This window comes from Nylanderia fulva, unplaced genomic scaffold (assembly GCF_048542155.1).
Source record: "Nylanderia fulva isolate GAGA-0341 unplaced genomic scaffold, ASM4854215v1 Scaffold10, whole genome shotgun sequence".
NCBI lineage: Eukaryota > Metazoa > Arthropoda > Insecta > Hymenoptera > Formicidae > Nylanderia > Nylanderia fulva.
This window is the reverse complement of record NW_028189193.1, coordinates 1,455,724-1,479,907: the sequence shown is the minus strand read 5'-3', so window position 1 is coordinate 1,479,907 and position 24,184 is coordinate 1,455,724. Positions and strand designations below refer to the sequence as shown.

General features: G+C 32.9%; 1 protein-coding gene across 5 annotated transcripts in view; it reads left to right on the top strand.

Moving 5' to 3' along the window:
* The first annotated feature begins 480 nt into the window (after positions 1-480).
* Positions 481-24,184, top strand: part of Fife (regulating synaptic membrane exocytosis protein fife) — a 168,799-nt gene continuing 145,095 nt past the window's right edge. For all 5 annotated transcript variants that reach the window (XR_014924574.1, XM_085482080.1, XM_029319530.2 and 2 more), the window contains exon 1: positions 481-823. The gene's annotated coding sequence lies outside the window, so the exon portion shown is untranslated. The remainder of the gene's footprint in view (positions 824-24,184) is intronic.

The following is a 24,184-nucleotide window of genomic DNA, read 5'->3' as shown; positions in this document are numbered from 1 at the left end:
ATATATATGTATAAAAAAAAAAAAATATATATATATATACATACACACACGATCTCTGTCGAAAGTCGAAACACGCGCGAAACAAGTAGTCGAGCTCGACATACGCACCGACGCGACGCGCGTTTTCGATGCGGTGTCTTCGTCTCGTCCTTCGTCCTGCGTCGGCCGGCCGTGAGGCGAAGGCTTTCCAGCCCTCGGGAGAGTAAGGGGCGCGAGCTTGCGCTCTGAGCTGTTCGCCGAGCGGACTCTGGGTGAGAGGGAGGGGAGGGGGGTGGCAGGGGGTGTCAGGTGGGGGTTGCGAGAGGTGAGCTTTTTCGGAAGAGGGAACGCGTTCGTTTGCCGTAGAACGCGAGTAGATACGGTGGGTGGCCGAGGGTGGTTGTCGCGGGGGATGAAATGAGGGAGAGAGACCGAGAGAGGGATGAGGTGGCGGTCCTTCGGTGGGAGAAACTGTAGACCCGGGCAGTGCAAGCCGGGCTGCCTGCCCGACGATACGGTCGCTTCGTTGGGGTGTGCGTTCGCGGTTCGTGCCCACATCCGGTTTCTTTTTTTTTTCTTCTCGAACCCGCGAGATTATCGAACCCGTTCGAGGAACATATATCGATCTCCCGTTGCTTACTTCTTCCCGGACGCGCTTCCGGCGCGTATATATATATATATATATATATATTTCTTGTCGAGGGAAAAAGTGGGCGCGCTGCCAGGACAATACCGGAAGAGAGCACGTGCATCCGTGCGAAAGAGAGCCGAAGGGTCGAGCGCGCTCGAGGGCTCGCGCCCTTTTATCCCCCTCTTGGAAGCTCGCGCTGCCGACAAGTAACAGGTTGGTGTTATAGCAGTTCTTATAGAGGCGATCGATCGCGATCGAACGGAGGTGCGTGAGAATGTATAGAAACCGATTTTAGGGAGATATGTAGGGACGTTCGAAATCGAGAATGCAATCGAAGAACAGCTGTTTGTGTAGATTGCAGTGCGGAAGTATGTCTGTGAAACGTACGCAGCGAAGTGTCTTAAAAGCTCTCGATTTTTATAGTCCATTATCAGATGTGTTGATTGATTGCAACCGATTTTATGTACGTTTCATTATAAATCATACGGATTACAGGTTGAATAAAATCTGTATTAAAATGGCGAATATGTTTGGTGATCGATATGCAGGTGTGATCTCGTTTTATAATTTACGGACGAATCATAGTAGTGTAAATTTAAATTTAATTAACCGGATTAATGAGAAGATACGTTAAAATATTGCGAGCAACTAGAGAGAGAGAGAGTTTTAATGAAGAGCTTACGCCATTTATTTATTTTAAAAAGAAAAACTACGCAGAGAGAATTTTTTCTTAGAATTTACCCTGAAAATTATGCTAATCGTGGCACAATATAGTATTGAATTTTATAGTTTCTCTAATTAATATTTATTACAATAAAAATATTAATATCTTCCACAATAAGGTATATAAAGATTTGTTCGATTAATTTTACTATGTACATATTTTTCATTATCCCACAATTACTATGATCTTCAGGGTAAATTCTAAGAGAAATTTATCTCCGTGTAATAAATATTTTTTTGAAGAGTCTCCTATAATGCGTATAATTATACCAAACATAAATGTATAAATTTTGTTTACTTGCAAGAGTAATCAATGAATCAAAAAATGAAAAAAAAATTGAAGAAGATTCTATTACTCTCCCTGCAACGCATAACATCCATTATTTGCATAAGTACGAATTTAATATAGTTTGGAAGGAATCGTTCACAGTAGAAAAATTAGTGTTATTGAAAACGGTCCCCGTTAAAATTTGGTGTTAAATGTTTAACACATTCATGTGTTAATTTAACATATTGCTGTTGTCTTAATTGAATTTACATGTTAAATTATTAAAACAACTAGACAAGATTTATCTGTTAAAACATACAAGAAAAAATGTTGGTTTCTTATTTTATAATATATAAGTAGGAATGATAAAATCTAAAATTAACACATTTTTATTTAATGTTTACATTATAAAGCTATGTTAATTTTACACAAAATTGATTTTAAATTCCTTCAAGTTTTGCATTTATTTTATCTATTAACACAGTATTCGTGTCTCAATTTAACATACCCACATTATGTTAAATTAACACAAAAAATTCCGTGGGCCGTTTGGGACATGCGATATCTGTCAAATTTAACACAAAATTGTTCAATTGCGATTTTTAGTCCATTTCTGAAATTCCTTCAAGTTTTGCATTTATTTTATCTATTAACACAGTATTCGTGTCTCAATTTAACATACCCACATTATGTTAAATTAACACAAAAAATTCTGTGGGCCGTTTGGGACATGCGATATCTGTCAAATTTAACACAAAATTGTTCAATTGCGATTTTTAGTCCATTTCTGAAATTCCTTCAAGTTTTGCATTTATTTTATCTATTAACACAGTATTCGTGTCTCAATTTAACATACCCACATTATGTTAAATTAACACAAAAAATTCTGTGGGCCGTTTGGGACATGCGATATCTGTCAAATTTAACACAAAATTGTTCAATTGCGATTTTTAGTTCATTTCTGAAATTCCTTCAAGTTTTGCATTTATTTTATCTATTAACACAGTATTCGTGTCTCAATTTAACATACCCACATTATGTTAAATTAACACAAAAAATTCCGTGGGCCGTTTGGGACATGCGATATCTGTCAAATTTAACACAAAATTGTTCAATTGCGATTTTTAGTCCATTTTCAAGTCTCGCGACACTCAAGAGATCAAGTTAACGGCGACATAATGACCGATTGTTGCAGCTCGCGGTATCTCGCGAGACGATTAACGAGACAATAGATGAGCGGCGGATGACACGCGGCGGTTTCCGCGGTCGATTTCGCGCCGCCAGCTTGATATAACTTGGCGAGGGAGTTTCGAGCACCAAGTAACAGGTTGCCTCGGCTGTTAGATTAGAACGGAGATTTGTTTCGCGTCAGTCTCGACTCTCGACCAGACGCGGATACACGATCGTAATTAAGTTACACGCGCGTAACAGGCGGGGAGAGACTAGATTGAAGACTCGGTATTAATTCACCCTCTACCCACCCCATCTGCGTATTTCCGCGTCCCTTCTTCTACTTAAATGACGCGCGGATCGAATTCGTCTCCGACGTCAGTCGTTAATCTGCCCGTAATTCGGAAGCTTCTAAAGTGCATCCGAGAGTAACAGGTTGGCCAAGTCCGTCGAGTTTGTATATAGTACTCGGGATGTTTCGCAATTAACGCTAAGTGTAAATGAGAGAGCGTTGCGTGTCGCTCTCTTTTCAGAGTATAATTGGAAAATTGATTCTATTTTTGCGTCAAATGACGTCGCATAAATTCGTTGCATTAACGTGACGAATTTAAATTGACAAATAATTCTGTCACTCGGATATATATGCATATTGAATTATAATTAGTTCGTCATTATCGAGAATATAAAAGAGGAGCTTATGCTCTCGCTGCATATATTTAAGAAACATATATAGAGAGAATAATTATTGTGGAAATAATTATTTTTAATATTCTGTATTACGTAAAATGAAAAATCAATATTTTAATATCGAATATATCAAGACATTATCATATTCGTTAAATCTACATATAATTTGCAATTTTCTCTTTCGAGATACATATTTTATACAGAGAAATAATTAAAAATATAAAAATTAAAAAACCGAAAAACCCCAAGTTTTAACGCAAGAGAAAGAGATGCCTAAAAACTGTGTAAGAAACTTTCCATCTTTTCTTGTACAACATATTATGACACTTTTATCCCTATTGTGACGATGTAAGAGGCGGAAGTTCTTTATATAATTTTGCAAACTTATAGCGTGAAGACGAAGAGTGTCATCTAACTTGCACGATGCACACGAGATATTATATAACGATGGTGGTATAATTTTAATCCGTTGCCTTGTCCGCTTAAATCTTCCTCGTGCTAGAAATAACGACTTCGCGCTCTTCTCTCTCTCGATCGCTCATTTTCCGAGAATATCTCTCGGAAAACGAAACGGATTTGACGGTAGGAAAAAAGGAAATACGTCGATATAACGCGCAATATCATTTCCGATAGATTTCTGTGACGAAATATTACGATTGACTCGCATCTTTCAAGCATCTGGGATCATCTTATTCGTTGAATGATATCGGAGAGAAGTTCGGCGTTCAAAGATATTTCTATTTCGATAGAATCGTCGAAACAATTTCGACGCGAACAAATTAGATGAAATAATTGGTCGCGAACGTGCGCGGGATTTTATTAACGCGGACTTTTCATCATTCGAAAAATAACGTTTCCACAAGTTTAATTAAAATGTCAGCCACCGCATAAATCAGTCGGCCGTGTGAAAATGATCGGTTGGCGAATATAAAAAAAAGGAAGAAAAAAGAGAAAAAATCAGCTAAACCGCGTTTCGTGATTGTTGAATAATGATTGGCACCTGTGTTTGCGGTAAAAACCAAAGCTTTTGTCGCACGTTTATAATAACTTCGTGTCCGTAATTAAAAATTTCATATTTGCTCATATTCATATAAAACGGTCGCAAATATAATATAGCGCTAATTAGTCCGTATAAAATAAACCTGTCAATTTTTATAGAGAGAAATTTTCTCGGATATTTCGATAAAAAATGATATTTAACGAGATTATTATCAATCGGAATTTTCTTCTGTAAACTTGTAATTTTCGAACAAAATTAATTGAAACGCTGCCCGACCGAACTGAAATCGTTGAAGTTAAAAAGCATTATCGAATTTTGGAAGACGACGGTTTCGCTCTTAGTAAGTCAATAGCGGACTTTAATAAGCCATGTTAACGTTGCTCGCCGTTTTACAGCCATCGAGAATCAATAAATTCGACGAGACGTAAAGCATATAGCCGCAAGAAATACCAACAAGGTGTGCGCCGTTTATATTCTCTCACACACAAAGATAATATTTTCACGGCACATCTTTTCTCATCTCGCAAATTGGTGATCCGATTCCGACGATCGAAATTCAACCGTGCGACTCTCGCGATTCTCGTGTCTCCGAGGAGTCGCAACTTTACACTTTCTTACCCGAACCAGAGAAAATTCCCCATTGACCCGAAAAGCAAGAGCCCAGAATAGCGCGTCAACGTGTCAACAAGAGTATGAAAGATCGTCGAAAATATTTCCTCCCTTCACTTTTCCCGATTCGGCTTTCTTGCCAGTCGAAACCAAGTGTCGACGTATATACGCTGTTTTATTTGAGAAATCGCGAGCTTTCTTATATTTATACGGTCGCGCGTATAAAAGCCCGACAAAAACTCCTTTCAAATCCGAGCCGCTTCGACGCGGACGAAAGCGAGCTCTCGTAAAAATTTCTTTGCGAACATTTTTTCGCAAAGTGATTCTGCGACTTCTGAATTTGTATGATTGTGCGTGAAAAAAAAAAAATTATTTGATAAATATTTATTTCAATACTGCCTGATAAAGCATTTATTTGAAACAAATAAATATTTATTTGTTTTTAAAAGGATTTTCTTATATCAAATAATTATTTTTCACATCAAATCAATATTATTAATTTCAAATAAATGATTTATTAGGCAGTATTGAAATAAATATTTACTCGAATTCGATAATTTCTCTTTAGTGTGCTGGCGCGGAGATAAAACGGAAAGAAATACATTTTTAAGTAATAACACAAGTTGTTCACTTTATAAATGCAATTTTATGTGTCATCGCGTTTGCGACTAGAAAAAGAGAAGTTTCAAAAATGATGAGCTCGCTTTGCACTCTTAATCCTTCAATGTCGTGCTATAAATGTGTGTTTTAACAATACAATCGTAATAATACGAGGTATAAATGGAAAAAAAGTTGGACGAGTAGACGGATTGAAGTGGAGTGTCCGTCAAAAAGTAAACATCTCTCACTATACATAATTCGTAACTGCACATGTGCTCGTTGTACTTCTCGACATTTTGCCGAGTAATTGTCAGAGATATCCTTTGCTGTAACGACTGCGCTCTCTGTTTAAGTGTGAATTGTTATAAGAGCAAGTGGTTGTGCAAATTGCACAAACTTTACGGAAAGGTACAATTTTACCGCTGTTTATATATCCCTCGCTTGAGATAATCGCAAATAATTAACCAATTTTTAATTAGCTTCAATTTAGATGGTTTTATCAAAGTAGAATTAAAAGAACTCGGAGTAAGAATTATCAGGGTATCCAGCAGACTCAATGCAAAAATTCCCGGACTTTTTCAAATTTTCCAAGACCAGAAATTCATTTTTTCCTTGACTGTTTAGTATTATTTTTTCCAAATATATAATTTGCATTTATCCATATGATAAATCAATTAAATGTTAAATCATGAAATCCTTGAGATATTTTTGTCAACAATGAAAAGGTTTGAAAGTTAAAACAAAAATTTAAATCAATTATACAATCTGCATGATGCACCTTTTTCATTTATATTAAAAAATTTATATTATAAAATTTTTTAGTTTTATCTCTATTAAACACATGGAAATAAAATAACACGATGAAAATATAAATTAACAAACACGCTGTAGATGAATGGATTTTTAACACAGAAAATTAGCGTGCTGGGAGTCAAGGAAAAGTTTATATTTATTTAATAAAAAAATTCAAATTACTGAGACAAATGTAGAATAATGTGAAAAAATCCAGAAATATAGTAAAATTTCTTGACTTTTCCCTGACAATTCCAGATTTATAAGATTCTCTGACAATGTCCGGTTTTCCAGATTTCCCTGACTGCTAAACACCTTGTAATCGCAAATGATTAGCAAATTTTTAATTAGCTTCAATTTGGTTTTATCAAAGTAGAATTAAAAGAACTCGGAGTAAGAATAGTGAAAACAGCAAAGTAATATTTCCAGATGATTATAAATATTATATGATGTGGAGCTGATGATTTGGAGCTAACACAATATGTTCTCTCCGCGAGAAACGTATGTTATCGGTCATTGCTTACTTTTTTATCTCTCCTGTTCTCATGCTCGTAAAATAATAATTCTCGAAGAAACGGCTGTAAAGAAAGTGAACGACGCTTGCGGTTGAGTCGCCTTGAGAATTTTGTGCTGCAATGATGATAACGTTCAAGCACATCTCTGAAGAGAGCGAAAAGAATAGTGCGATTTACGCGAAATGAGGTCAGTCAAACGACAAACAAAGCCGCAAATCTCACCTCTTAAGATACTCTCGCGTTTTTAAGCTCTGCTGCGAGAAAGAAGGTCAGGGTTAATGCCAGTCTCCAAAATTCAACCAGTTTTCACGTAAATGCAACATGCTTTTGAAGGAAAGTTCGAAACACTTGCATGCACTAAAAAAAAATTGTTAACTTGACTAAATCTTTCAACTAAGTTATTATTTTGTTAATTGAACATATATTAGTATTTAAGTCAAATATACGTTTTGTTAGATTTAATATGTTACATTTAATTTAAATATTTTTATATGTTCAATTAACAAAATAATATTAAGAAATATTTTTATTATCGGCTCTCAGTGTTAACAATAATATAAATGATATTCAAATCGACCAAAAGAGCCAAGCGCGAAAATTAATTTTTCGGAACTGTATCTCTTTGTTAGTTTGAGATTACTAAATTCTATATATTAATTAACCTCGAACTTACATATGGAAAAATAGGCGAAAAAAATAATATTAAGTTAAAAGGTTTAGTCAAGTTAACAAAATTTTTTTCAGTGTGTATGTGTGTGTGTTTAGCTTTCTGTATAACTTTTTCAAGTTAAAAAAATTGAAACAAGCTGATAAATTCTGATTTGTGTCGTTATTAAAATCATGTCTTGCTTGTGTTTTAATTAAATACTTTCTTTGTTATAATATAATTAAAATTGTACGGATATTTTTAATAAATTTTATTTACGCGTGTTTTAAATGTGAAATAACTCGAAATATAAACGAACTTGTCCTATAATTTAGTTTTTAAAGTATTTTCTCAATTAACTGATATACATACACAAGATAGAACGTGAAAGAATAAGTAAAATAATTTTAGAAAATTTGCATTTTATAAAATATAATAATTTTGAACTATACTCATAAATATATCATCCTGACATTCTCTTTTACATTTATTCTACGAAAATAATGAAAAACGGTATAAGATCAATAAGAGAATTTATTCCGGGCACGGATTCCGATCGCAACTAGCATAACTGCCTAGAGCACTTGCCGAACAAATATGCACGTTTCGTGTATATATACGCTACAAATCAAATTACAATAAGATATATTCCAAATACGTGCTACACGGGCTGTAAACTACCGCGGCATCGCAAAACTCGATAGATTCGATGCAATGGAGTGAATTCCTTCGAATTCGAACATACAGTTGTAAGAGAAACCGAACTGTATCCAATCAATCGGCGTACCTATATGGGGCACACGAGAGACTCTGAAAGACACGAGTAAAGGGATTTATTTAAGGACTCCTCTCTCTCTCTCTCTCTCTCTCCCCGAGAGTTTCGAGAGCGCAAATTAATTTGATTTTCCTCAACGTCAAAAGCTGACGACTGCTTTCGCATTTGCCGTTCAATTTCATCGTTTGTTCGTTCGCTATCGACGAATATTATTATATAAATAAATTAGCGAATAATATATTATATAATATGCATATATATATATATAATATACATATTATATGTATATTATATAATATAATATATAATATATATATATATATATATATATATATATATATATGATATAATATTATATATATATATATATATATATTTATAGAATATATTTATGTATATATATTTATACAATACATTTATGTATAATATAAAAATTCGCGGCATGTTGACACCAGAGTGAAGAGCGATGCTAATATTCGACAGCTAATATTCTACCCTCTATTCGGTGTTTGGCACCACGCTTTCCATAGACCTTTTCTTTTTCTTCTCGAGGACTCGTGATCAATTCAGAAAAAACATTGTCTCGCGCAATTTCTTTGAAAGCATCACGGAGGGACGAAGAAAGGCGCATTCGTTCGCGTTGCTCGTCTTATCCTTAATAAAGTCGGCATTCCAGCTTTTATACCCTTTTGTTCTACCATCGCTTCTCGTCTCTCGTGGCGAACGAGCATATGAAAAATTCAGACTCGCATTCCCCGCCATTGGCTTCTCGGCTCTTCGTGGGCTGATGATGATACGTTACGTATAGTAGTTATCGTTATCCTTTCCGAGAGAGAGAGAGAGAGAGGTATCAATTTTGATTGCGTGTGGGAGTTAATTAATGTGACTAGGGATAACAAGAAATTTTACGTGTAATGAAGCTGTAGTAATAAAGTTTCTGCTATATATATATATATATATATATGACTAATCAGTGGGTGTAAACGAAGAACAAGGAGAAAGTAACAAGAGTGATTACGACACTTTTTTTTTAAGTTTGAGACACGCATAAAAATTTTTACGACACGCGATACGAATTTTTATTTTCCCGTAGGAAAATTGTTATACCGTGGAATAATCAATTAAGAAAATATGTTTTTGATTTTTAAACGAGATAAGATTATGGGATTACGTAAAAAATGCAGTTTGAAAAAATTGTTACAAAATTAATCTTAATTTAAATGTAAATCGAATTATATTCTCATTATTCGTCAAGCGTATAAAATTTAAAATATTAAAAAATTTAGAAAATAACTGAAAAATGTGAGGGAAAAAATCCAATTAAAATGCTTAATTGTAGATTATCTTAATTTGCATACACATATTTCATTAGCAAACACATAATTCGTTTAATCAGCAAATTTTGTGGAAGAAAAAAATACCCCAAAAAATTTGCAAATTAATTGAATTAATTCTGCATATGTTTTGCTACTTCTAATATATACAGATATTGTGTTTCATACATATCTTAAAAATTTGTGCACACCGGGATGAAGATGGAAATATGTGTATCGATTTGCATGCTTGTCCTCTGAACGCGCTTCGACGATTATCCTACAAAGGAAGTATGTCAACTGCACGTCTCGAAATTCTCTTTTTATCGTATATCATCGAGCACCAGCTCACGCTCGGATTGTGCGGTTTTATTCGTGCATAAAACGGATAGGGCGCCATGTGTAACATCACTACAATGCAAACGCAAGTCAAAGAGTTGCTTCGAAAGTTTTATAACGCAATCTCGTTTGCGAAATTACCTCGTAACTCCTCTTCCTATATTATTCGCGATGCGAAAATTATACGCGCTCATTAACTCCCTTGTTCATCCTCCTTCAGGAATCTTTTAAGAATCTTTCATTTTTCATCCCCGCGATCTTTTTCTAAATATACTCGTTATATAATGTCTGCGATGAAAAATATCAAATATTTGTAATTCTTATTTGAAATTATTTGAAAAAACGAATTAAATATACCATATATGTATATCTCGTGGGACAGGAAAAGCGATGATAAATTTCACAAGAGCTTCGATAATAGCAAACGCTCCGAAGACGAAGAGAATAGTGCATTTCTGTGACAATCAAATTTTTGTCGCATTCTATCGGTAACAATCGGCGCAATCATGATTTCGTTAATTGGTTTATATCCGCTTTAATACTCGGAAACGCTATCTGAAAAGCGAGATATCAGCTTTGCGCTGGCATGAACTTTGAAGAGAGAAAAAAAAGGAGAAAAAAGACGGCGGATGATCCTCTATTATAGGGAATAGAACTCCTTTATATATGTCGAGAAATACTTGGCGACTGTAAAGTGCATCGATTTTTTTGTATAAATATGTTTGTCACGCATTTGCGTTTCGCACGACGTAATTATTTTGCGTTACGTAAGCTGTTTGCTATCCCCTAATGAGAATTAATAAATAATAAATGTTGGATGTATGAGCAACTGTAATAGCCTGATGAAATATTACGTATGATTAATGATGTACGATTACAATACAATTACATTACAAAAGCTCCAGCCATCGGCGATTCGATATTGAAACAAAGTCATTTCTCTCTCTTTCTTTCACTTTCTTCTCTTTTTATTTTTTCGACTTGAAATATAAATAAAATTTAAAAACTTTTTTGCAAAGTAGCAATATGCTTTCCTTTTTTCCAAACTTGTTAAACGTTAAAAGATTTGCAAATGTAATCCATGTTGTGCATAAATGCTTTATTTATTATATAATTACATTCTAAGATTCTGCAACTTTTTTGATGCGGAAATAAAAATATGGAAATTGTCCGTCATAAAAATTCATAAGAATTAATGCAAAATGCAGGTTTTTTTCTTCTTGTTACATGAAGGATGCAATTTACATCTCGGCGAAAAACCAATGAAGATAAAGTACATAATTAATGATCCGACATTCGCACTCCTCTCTACAGATTGTACCAGTCGCTGTGTCGTGGAGTAATTTAACTTTTTTTTTCAAGATAAATTGCTCAAAGAAATGCATTTGATAGATGTGAGATAAATCGTAATTGCGTGCGCCTGCAGTTTAATGAGATCGCCCCGAAGTAGCTTAAGAGGTCGTTCTCTTGTAAACGAGGAGCAAATGAGTGTCGCGAATAGAGGTAAACCTCGAATTCGTGGCCAGAGTGATATACAACTCTTAAAGAGCCATTAGGTTTTGGCTAAAAAAAACTTGCTCCAAACTATTGAATTTGCGTATATTGAACAGATTCAATCTACGTCTCATCCCGGGGTTTTATTGAATTTTCACCGCTGGAAAATTCACCGTGTTAAGTCTACCGTTGCGCATTTTTCGTTCGCTGCATCCGCGTATATCTCGTTCGCGATAAGTGAAATTGATTGCGATTTAATCGGATTACTAAATATATCTAGAAGCGCAAAACTAAATTACGCAATAAGTAGTACTTGATGAATGGTCATTGAATCAAGTATCGTTGCAGTTCCGAATTAACATAAAATTACGATACTCTATTATATATTCATGTTATTGACGATATTAACATAACGAGACTCTCGCACACAACATTAAAATTTAAAATTTAAGTATTTCTTCACAATCGATCGATTAATGTTTATCCCTCGATTATCCGTAATATCTGTTTTGTGAGAGACTTGATAAAAAATTTATCTCAATCATGCTCACACAATACGCAATTGAGAAATGTCTGCGGATTTACGGAGAGAAAGAATCAAAGAAAAAACAAAAGAACATATATTATGTAATTTGTGAATTCTCGTGAATTGTTGCGATTAGATCGAACAAAACTCGACTTTTACGGATTGCACAATTGCACGCTGATTCCGAGAAGAACGTTGTATTCAAAAGTAAAATCATAACGATTATTTGTGTTGAGATAGCGTAAGATTAAAAAAAAGGAAAAAAGAAAGAGAAAAAATGTACCACGAATGCGCTTTGTTGAAAAATCTTATTTCTGAAGAGAAAATTTTCCGAGAAAAAAATTTAACTGCGTTCTTTTATTATTATTATTATTATTATTATACAAACTAGTGGTTATTAATGACTATTTTACATATTTTACACTCATATAATATGTTAACTTGAATAAGAGGATTTATCCTATTTTATATGAACGAGATTTATGGTCTTTACAGAGTCATATGCACGTCACAAATCGCGCGCTTTTGTAAGAGAATAGTCGCGATTTCTCATTCGTCGCGAATAAAACGTATTGTTCCGCTCTGGCCGGGAAAATCTTCAGCTCGCCGAATTATCTTAAACTCGTAGATTTCTCGCCAGTTTATTTCGCGCGCTACACGCTAAATTTATGAGGTCGCCTGGGAAAAAACGGCGAACGCACCCCGTTCTATTACAGCCGTGTGCGCACGCCATAATATATCTAAGTATATATTCCTGAATTAAAATTCTATGTAAATTACCGCGCAGAATATCGCGAGTTTCCATCTTTGCCCGACATTTGGTTCCCAACGAAACCATGAGAATCGTGTTATAAATTGTCCACTATTCGAATTGATTAAAATTTTCGTATAATTCATCGTCATAATTTTATTGATTAATTATTAAAATGTATGTACAATAATATATGGATATTTTTGATAAATAATATATATGAATATATATTTAATTATAAATATTTATCAATATATATATTAATGTGATAATATATATATATATATATATATTTTTTATAAAAATTTTACTCGCATATGTCTACTTTTATTTTTGCTAGCTCTCTCATAGATATATAATTCTTTTAAAGCATTAACATGATTAAAATCAAATTTTGCTAATGTAAAGTAACGTATAAAATTAATTAAGAATAAATCATTTAAATACATTTTTTTGTAATTATGCATCACTCATTGTTAATAATAGAGATTAAAAATTATATTCATTTTAGTAATATTGTAGATTAAAAAGTAAGACTTTTTTGATATACATATATTTCTAACATTTAATTATATATTACACTTATCACTTCATGCAATCATTTTATACGCATTGTTCACTCTTTTCATGCTAGTCTCGCGTTTGACTCTTCCGGATTCCTTATTAAATTCGCAGAGATCGTGGTTCGCGCGATTTCGCGTCGTCGCTCGTTAGGCCGCTCCGGAAAATTACCACCGATAATTTCCGCGCTGGGTGTGTATCGTCCCGGTTATTTACCACAAGAGGGTCACCGGTTGACCCAGTTTCCCGATCCGGGACATACACGATCACGTGTTTCTTCTCTGACGTCCCTTCTACCCTTCGTTTCCGCTGTACGTTACGAGTCGGTTTTTAGAACGTCAATTACGCGTCAGGAGCTTAAATCAAATAAAAAACAAAAAATGGGAATTAAATCAAATAAAAATGTAATTACCATGACACCAAGAGCGTTTTTATTGCACGCGGCATTAAAATGGACGGCGGGATTAAACTGGAACGAAAGGAAACAAGTGGCTGACGAATGATAGAAAAAAGTTAAATACATTCGATAATCTCGCTAACTGTCGGAGATGAAAAAACGAGATATTGAGATTCATGTAAAATTATAACACGTAAATCATTGTACGATTTTTTAGTAACACTAATTCGTATCGTGAATTTTTCGTGTAATTTTTAGCATTACAACTTTCATATCTAGTATAAAATAAGTATAAGAACTCCAATGGACAAATCACAATTATTCATTATCATTTCAATTAATTATCGATATTCTTATCGTTTCTCGCATCTCACAATTTTTCAATCTACAATGCTGTAATTAATTAAATCTAAGTCGAAATTATTTTTTATCCATACATTTTTATAACTTTTATTTTACGAGTTGAAATTACCATCCATTTTCATTGAATTTTAGATATTTTCATATTCAGAAAATATTTTTCAGCAAATTTAGGTAAACTTAAGAATTTAAATGAAAAATAATCTTCCGCTTATTCTTTGAAATAAAATTTATCGCAAGACTTTGACATACCTCAAACTTTACGATTTTCGCAAAAACACAATTACCTCATCGATTTTACTAATTTTAATCAAATTTAATTTTCTCCTTATATATACGTATACTCTGAATATTTTAAAGTTTTTATTAAAATATCTTGAGAACATGAATTTTCTTTCCACATACCTAGTAATGTTTTAAATAACGAAATATGTCTCATCATTAAATAGCATAATAAAGTTATATTTGAACTCGAGCAATCAGAGATCACGAACATCAATATCATCACGTTACATTACGTTACTATATAAACGCGCGTTCTGTGTGTATAATAACAATAATACAATTGTTATAGTGGCGTGTCTAGGTCTATTTTAACCTGGCGATGCGTTATTGTCAACAGTATTGTTGCGCAGGACGCAACAAGGCCGCCGAGTGTCCCAGTTTCGCATTTCAAGGTGCGCGATATGATTACTTATTCGCCTTGGAGCGACGATCGATACAGCCGATGGTGTTCCCGTCTCCGAAAACGGAGACGTTTTCCCATCGGCAGTTATCCCCCATCGTGATTAATCACGATTACATGCTGAAAATTGCAAATCGGGCACCTTTACGCGATTATGGGTCGTCGTAAACCAGAGGAGAACCGTCGACCTAAATCGCGTAGTGGCTCGTTTGGGAAAACGTTATCTACCGTATCACCTCTGCCTTTCCTCCGCCGCCCAACTTGTTAGAAAAATGATATTTATATGACTGGCCGTACTGCTAAATTACACGAAAGACGGCCGGAGAAAAGTTTTCAACAAACTACCGTCAGGAGAGATTATACCTGCTGAAATACTCGCGAGTAGATAAAGATAAATTTGCACGTGAATTCACTTCGTAAGACTCTTCGAGCACAAATTTATTTTAATTAAACGTACAGATGTTTCGTCGCTCTCATCAAAGTTGGAAGATAAAGTGATAAAACAAAGATGATAGATCGATTAAGAAGAAACGTCGCTGCGGATAATTTAGGATCCTTCTGCGACTTGAAAAAAAATATATATATATATATATGTGTATTATTGATCGATTTTGTAATTTCTACGTCAACCAAGTATATTTCTCCTACGCAGCGGCAGGTGCATAAACGCGAGCACGTTCGATAAGAAAAACTTTGTCGCATGTTTATTGCATCTTTCCGAGAAAAATATTTCAAGGTAGATAGAAGTCGCGTCTGACGCGCGTAGTTGTTTGGTAAGACGATACACCTTTTCAAACCACTTTTTCTACATAAAGAGAGCAAAGGGATGGAAGAACCCTCTTCTTTCCGGATCGTTGAAGGATAGAAATATAAAAAACTGTCAGTCCAACCTTAATGGTGATCTTTATAGACACATAGTTCTCCATTTAATCCAAAGATACGAGTCGGAACTATATCAAATAAATATCTGAGCCCAATAAATGGTGAAGAGAAAAATCTTGAAATAAAAAACTTCTTTAAATATTTCACTGCGATAGATAATACATTATCATTTGATTTCTCTCTATATTTTTATATGTATAATTGTTAAATATAATTTCAAATTTATGATTATGATATATGATGCGAGTTGGGGGTTTTCTTTCACGAAAACACCGAGTGTTCTGTTTTAATAATAAAAGAAAGAAAAATAAATTTATATAAATGATCTGCACAAATATAAAATTGTGACTTTACGAAACACTCGCGCGTCAATATCGAAATATAACTAGCTTTTCTCCCTATTTTCTTTCTGCCGACACGGATTCTATCCTCTTCATATAAGACCGTGTGAAATCGTTCTGAGTAAGCGAAACGCACGTAGTATATAACGAGTTCGCGTGCTCGTAATTTCAAACACCTGTAGCTGAAGCGATCGTAAGCAGACTTAAAATTCATTTGTTCCTTTTACTTGATTTTGTTATTGCTGAGAAAAATATCACACATCTCTTATATATTTGATGACATATAATAGTTGATTTTCAATTTATTTTCAACAAAAGTTTCGAATTAAAATTTAGAAAATACATATATGTATATATATATATAATTCATATATATTTAAGCAAACATTAAATTTTCATTATTTAATCGAATCGAAAATTCCGAGAAAAATCTATCATTTTCAACATAATTGAAAAAAATGTCAAGATTGAAGAATCGAAGAATATGATTAAATTTAAGACTGTTACAACATTTTGTATAATATTTCTGATTATTATAATTTTTTTCTTAATTATCTGTAATTTATTAATCACAGATGACTGCGCACAAACATCGGTAAAGGAATAAGAAATTGAATCAAGTGATTGGAATGTCGTACGCGCTTTTTGCATTTCTCTGACGTCTATTTCGGGAATAAAAATCGGCTAGTATACTGATGCTTTCAGACACCTGTAGCTATATTGATCGGCTCGGGTCGGTCGACAGCCCTAGACCTCGAAACCACCCTTTCGAGGCGGGAGCGAAATTCAATCCTCTTTCCCTCTTTACCGTTGGCCTTCGATTCGCGCCAAGTTGTTCCTAGCTTCGGGCAAAGAATTTCCTTCCGACCGAGGAAACGCGCCTTCGTCACACGTCATTTGTGTACTTTCAGCGGACCTTGAAAAGTGGCCCTAATATCGAGCTACATAAAACAACATTGTGCTAAAGACAGGCATTATTATCATGTCATATCACGAGCTCGTGTTCCGTTGCATGGTATTCTATCATCGAAGAACACGTTCGGTACACGCTGCAATCTGCTAAATTAATGTAAAAAAACCAAAAAATTTTCACGGTGTATAATTTGTATTTGTGAATTATTCACGAAAAATTAAAATACTGCATTTTGACGAAAAACGCGTGATATTGTAATCGTTGGTACATGAAATATTATACAATGTCACGCTTTTTGCTTTTTTGTTTAATTCATCATGTGCTTTAAAATTTTGATAAATAAATTATTCAGACGATATTTTGTATAGCATCCAATCACGAAAAAATACAAATTACATAATATGTATTTCAATGAATAATTTTTTTAAAAATTTAATAAATTATAGAGATATTTTATTAATATACTATACATTTATATAAATATTTTATTATATTTTACAATACATTTTATTTTATTTTTTGTATATTTTATATTTATAATATTAGAAATAAGAACATATGACATGATAATGTGTCTCTTTCAAACGTTTAAATATCTATAAAATATCTACTTTCGAAAAAAAGTATTAGTTTGCTTAAACACGGTCACCGCGACATATAACTTTTCATTCTTGCACCGTTACGCATAAGTTATTAGCAAAGTTGCGTACTACATCGTGACTGGACTTGACTTTGATGTTTGAAATACCTTCATAAGTTAGCTGTCAAGTATCGGTTTTTCGCGTGTCGCATTATGCAATACCTTTTACCTTGTTATTCTCGCTGCATATTTAAAATCGAAAACAAACCGCTCGATTCTGAATAATTCACCATGATCTTTTTTTTTCCAACTCCACCGGATCGATATGTCTTGAACATTAAATGCTGATTCCATACTAGGTTAAGTGTGTTTATCAAACGTATATGAATTTATATATACCTTCTACTTTGATCATATTATTGATATTGCCGAAGACTAATGGCAATCTGACATTAGATGTCGAATTTAATCACGCGACGTTGAAGCGAAAATATACGGGGCTTTCAGTTCACGTAAAGTTAATAAATTAAAAATTCTAATGTTATATTAAAATAAAATTCGAATTTTATATAAAAAAAAAAACTAATTTTGGAGTAAAATATTTTTCAAGCTCGGTTATTTAACTTCTCGTCGACGAGATCGTTTCTCGATCTCATCGACGAGAAGTTAAATAACCGAGACGTTCGCAAATACGAAAACACAATCAATCGTGATTCGCTTAGTGTATATATGTTTCACTGTCACGCGAGAAATGCCGTAAGTTGAACGATAATCACACACGGGCACGATCGATTTGCGCGTAATACGACATATACGCGATAACATTATCGCTCTTATCCGCCATTGCGGATATATCGCACGCACTTTGCACAAAGTTCCCTTTACGACTCTGTTGCAAGCATGAGCATCCGCAGGACATAATTAACATTGTATTGTTCTTCATTTTTTTAAACTTTATTCTTTTTAATAATTTAATTATTTTTTGGTATTTTATTCTCAATTTTTCTAAAATATTAAATATACAAATAAAAGTTAATAAATTAAAATAAATTAAAAATTTTAATGTTATATTAAAATAAAATTCTAATTTTATATTTATAAATTTCAGTTTACTCCAAAAGAGAGCAAATGTTTAATCTTTTTTACTAATTCCAAGGAGGCAAATGGCCCACTCTCCGAAGATGCGGCTTTTCAGCTCGGTATAAATAATCTATTTGACTCATAAAAATGCGTTACGACGTGCCATTGTCGATGATAATTTAAAGAAAGGCGCTTTATATTCACTAGAATGGTTTTTCTCCTTCATTTTTCTCTGCGAATATCTCGCGTGCGTCGTTCGATGATTAATGCGATTTCTGTGGAGATTGCGTTTACGGGCTTTGTCTCTCCTCAATCGTGATATGAATTATTTATCCACGCACGTATATGTATATAGCGTTTCACGATAGTCGAGAATAAACGATAGTGATATTAGTATAGAAAAACGAAAAGCGCCAAGAAGAGGTAGAATGAAACGATGATTGATATATCGCATGAGCTTTTACCATAAGCGAGTGTCATAAGAGAATTGCTTTATTTGTTCTTTCATCTTGTGTGTTTGTGTTATATCATACAATTCATTTATATCGGTTCATTTATTTTTCTTGACAATTTGTATATTTATGTTCTTATCATTTATTAAAGAAAAAATGTATCATGCTTGACACATGGATATTAATTATTCTTTTTGCACGCGATCGTGCTATTTTCGTCATTGTAAAATCTATTTATATTTTATATATATATATATATATATATATACACACATTGTATATATATTAAATAATAAATGATTAAATAAATAAGATAAAAAATAAAAATATTTATATTACATATAAGAGTAAATACAAGCTATTGATAATTTCGCGTTCACATAATTAATTACAACTTGATACGATTTCTCGTGATATTTTTTCGTTTTGATGTTTGAAAGATGTGAATAAAACACGCAATATTCCGCGCGATTTTCGAAGGTAAAATATGTTAAGTGACACGTGAATATGACGCAGAAAAGCAGAGAATTGTATATAATGTCAATATTTTCGAAATTTCTGAAAATTTATAAAGCCGGACAACTGATTTCTTTTAACGCCACTCATCCTGATTTATGAGTCTGGTGCTTGAAATTTCTTGCTCAGTGAAATATGATTCACAATGTAATGTATTGTTCGCAACTCTGAAACTGGACTTTCTTTCTCAAAAGAGACAGTATATTTATCCTTTGGGAAAAAATGTGTTGCCGGAGAGACAAAGAAATTTCATTTTAACATACATATATTTAATATCCTTATAATATTCTCTTTTATTAGTGACAAAATATAAAAGCATTCTAAATTTTAATAAGATCTTAAGATTTTGCTTTTGAAAATTCAGTAAAAATTATATAACTTAAAGTTAAATTTTTTTCAAACAATATATATTTGGTATATCGCAAATATTCTATTTACTTTATTAAAAATGTATAATTAATATTATGCATAGACGAGTTTATCCTCAAAATTTGTATTTTGTAATAATTTACATTCCTAACTTGGATGCCAAGTAATGAATGAAAACAGACTCAAAAGAGATTGGGGTCTATTTCGAAAGTCATAAAAGCTAGAACACAGAAGCTCACAATCTTGAGCATCGCGTTTAATACGATTTTGTCGAGCGCACGAATGTGTCGAAAATTGAAATCGCATAGCACACCGTCGGCAAATCTCCATCGCCGTTGCAAAAGAGAGGTAGTAGCGGCGATCTGCTATAAACGAGATTGCAAGCGCAATGTAACGAGATATTGTAACCGCGTGTTTGTTCCTAAAACTCCGGCAGATTGAAGCCTGTCTCCCTTTTAGGGTAAGCTTCGACGCCACTCTTGGGAAAAAAAACAAATATATATGTATATATATGTATATATATATATATATATACACACATATATACATATATACATATATATTTGTTTTTTTTCCCAAGAGTGGGCATACTATATATACTATGGGCATACTATATATATATATAGTATAATTATAAATAAATACATATATATTGTATATATATATTTATATAAATATATATATATATATATATATATATATAATATATATAATAATATGTATATAAATAATAAATATATAAATATATATAAAAACATATATACAATATATATATATATATATATATATATATATATATATATATTTTCTATATACATATATACATGCGTTTTTTTACCTCTTCGTGGTTGCAATTCCATACGTAAACGTCCCTGGGGAACTGACGTATGGAATACGTGAGTTCGCGGTTCGCAACGCGACGTCCCTCCCGCATACGAAATATATGCTCTTGTTTCTCCTTTTTTTTCTCGATTGGCGGAATTGCATGTGTTCTCAAAATATCGGTATACCGGGATTTCAAGTACTAGCTGCGTGAAAGATTCGATTGATCGAAACCCAAAGGGAGTCCTCGATCACTCGATTTATACTGGAAAGTTCGAAGGACTTTGAAAATACTCGATCTATATTCACGATATTTGCATAGTCGCAAAATAAGTGATTCAAGTTCAGCGGAATCTGGCTCTATTATTATATCTTTCTCATGTCATGAGAGAAAAATTTTACCGTAATGCACATCTTCAGATAACAAAGCGCATTCAAGCGATGTCATAGACACATCTCCAGATCGCGTGACCCTTCTTATATATCTTATCGAAGTAACTTTTGTGAGGAGTCGACCGGGTCAACACCTAAGAATGAAGAAATCCTTGGCACTGGGGTGTCGTTTGTGCGTATATAGAAAACTTTTCTTATGTCTCTTTTACTACCGTGAAACTAGGCCTTAGGAGTGCCTTACGGGATTGCAAGGATCCACAATCACTTTTCAAGGGTATAAAGGATCCTGTCGCGCTTGAAATAGATGTTCCATGTAAGACGTCGCGAATGCTTAAACAAGACAGGAATTTACGCGATTTTCAAGATCGATTCGAGTTCTTGGCGAATCAGAGTTTTGGTTAGACTATTAAATTAAGATGTTTTTTTTATGTAAAACAATTTTGTTGTAATAAATGTGTTTATAGCGCGAGATTTTAAAAGTGGCTTTTTTAATCTTTTATTGGATGTTGTAAGAAAAAACAAGTAAAGTAATTGCATAATTGAGAAAATTAATAATACAGAGAAATTTCAATATTCGTATTAAAAAATATTACATAAATAAATAATGTAATAGATTACATAAATAATGTAACAATTAATATTATTTATAGTAATTAAATTATCATGAATTCTGTTGTACATTAATATACATAATACTGTTTATTTTATTGATATAATGTAAATGTATAATATAAATGATATAAAAATATTTCACTGAGATAAACATGTAAAATAGTAGATGAATGACGAGACATTTCGTTCACAAATTCCAATAATGTTTACTAAAAATATTATCGATTTTTATCACTCAACCGTGTTAATGATTCATCATTATTTACCAGAATCGTGATATCGACTAACTTGTTGCCACATCTTGAATAATTAGCGCGCGATACGATAGGTTGCCAATAAATAGGTATAGGTAATTCAAGACTAAGACGCACTTTGCGTCTCGCTTTCCTCGCGATGGCATCTGCCAGAGTTTACGAAGCGAAAGAATTCATTAATTAATTAACATAGTTCCGCGAAGTATGTTCGACTTATCGATCAACCTTAATTACTTCGACGAAATTCCAAGTTGAATACAAGTTGCGGTAACAATTTTTTTCGTCTCCCAATTATTTCTTTTCATAATTAGTGTATCGAAGTAAAACGTTATTACACACGCCAAGTTTTTATTTGGAACTTTTTCCGATGATACTTTGAGAACTCATCGGAACAGGATCCAATAAATTGATTAAAAAACTATTTCGTCTGTAGATAGGGATGTAGCGCGTACGTTAATTACATCAAGAAAGATGTAATTACAAAATAAGTAGTGTCAGCAATAAGAGAAGCAAGAGAATATTGCGAAAAACAGGGTTTTTGTTATTCGTTTTCTTCTGTTCTCCATTGTGAATTACACGCGTTGTTCTTTCTTCAAACATCCTGCAAAACGTTTTTAAACTCGTCTTTTTATAACTACACATCCGGCGCTAATTTATAAAATTTATTACTTTCTACTTCTGTCTTTTGTAATATTCTCTTTGCAATGTAAACATAATCGTTCACATTAAAATTATAGTTGTAACCATGCTTACAAAATATATGTTTTTTCTTGTATTTAAAAAATAAGAAAATTATATTTAAATAAGCAATTTGCATTTTCACGGTTTTTAATCCCATTATTATATGTTTTATTAATGCTTGATAAATAGGAACATGTAGAGTAGGTCAATTAAAAAATTCTTTTGTTAATGTCATGTTAATGGAATCGAGAGAAAAAGCAGCGTTTACGTGAACATTTTATGAAAAAAATCGCATTATTATAATTTTTATGACGCGCGTGCGAACAAAAAAAATAATACTAAATATGTTAATAATGAGAGTGGTGGCGGGACAAATGCAAATGAAAATTCTCCGAAGATATGCACATTTATCAAGATCTTGTGTTTGTATTCAAGTGGCAATATAAATAGAATAGACAACATTACTAGAAGCAACATTATCGAGCAATAATTTCGATTAATCATCGTGCCGTCTATTTTATCATGTTTATATGGATCCATTAAGTCGACGAAGAGTTAATAAAATTCAGATTCGCATGCGACAAGATAATAGAATTCGTGACGACCCTATAAAGATCCCTTATCTTATCGTGACACAGGTCACATGAAAAAGGAATCAATCGGGACATCTTTTATAGGAAGAAATATTTTGTGCCCTTCTGTTCTATCTCTCTGTCTTAAATTTGTAGACTTGGTACTAAATCATAACTGCAGGAATCGATTGACACGAAGCCACAAGGATAGCTATGTTTCCCGTAAGTAAAATTGACTCATTCAGTTCATCACTTATACGTATGCATCCTATAAATCACTACTGCTGTTGACTCTGACATTTATATGTCGTTATTTGTCATGCAGATTTAACATGTCTGCTACGTCGCATATGTAATCAGAATGTTCAAAGCTCTTTCTTTATTCTATATTTAAGAACTTGTGTTTCCACGTATTTACTTTTAATCATTTTTCTTCATTAGAAAATTGTGGAAATATATTATTTTTAAATTGTCATTTAATTGATTTAGTTTAGAAATTTATTTCTGATTGGGAGCAAAATTGTGCTTCGGAAATCGATTGAAAAATTTAGATTTTTTTTTCAATCGTTATGAGCTCGTTTTCTCGACTAGAAATAATTTTTAAAAGAAGCAATCTTTCTTGAAACTAAATATGAGAATCAAAAAACAAATATGTGAGATCTACAGAGGATCTAAAATATAGAGGAAATCGAAAAAAATATATTATTCCTCGAGAATTATTGTTTTTAGAATTATGTTATAAAGATAGATTTATATAATAATCAACCCATATATTAATTATATATCAGGATGTTCAGCAGATTCAATGAAAAAAATTCCCTCACTTTTTCAGATTTTCCAAGACCGGAAATTCATTTTTTCCCTGACTTTTTAGTATTATTTTGTCCAAATATATA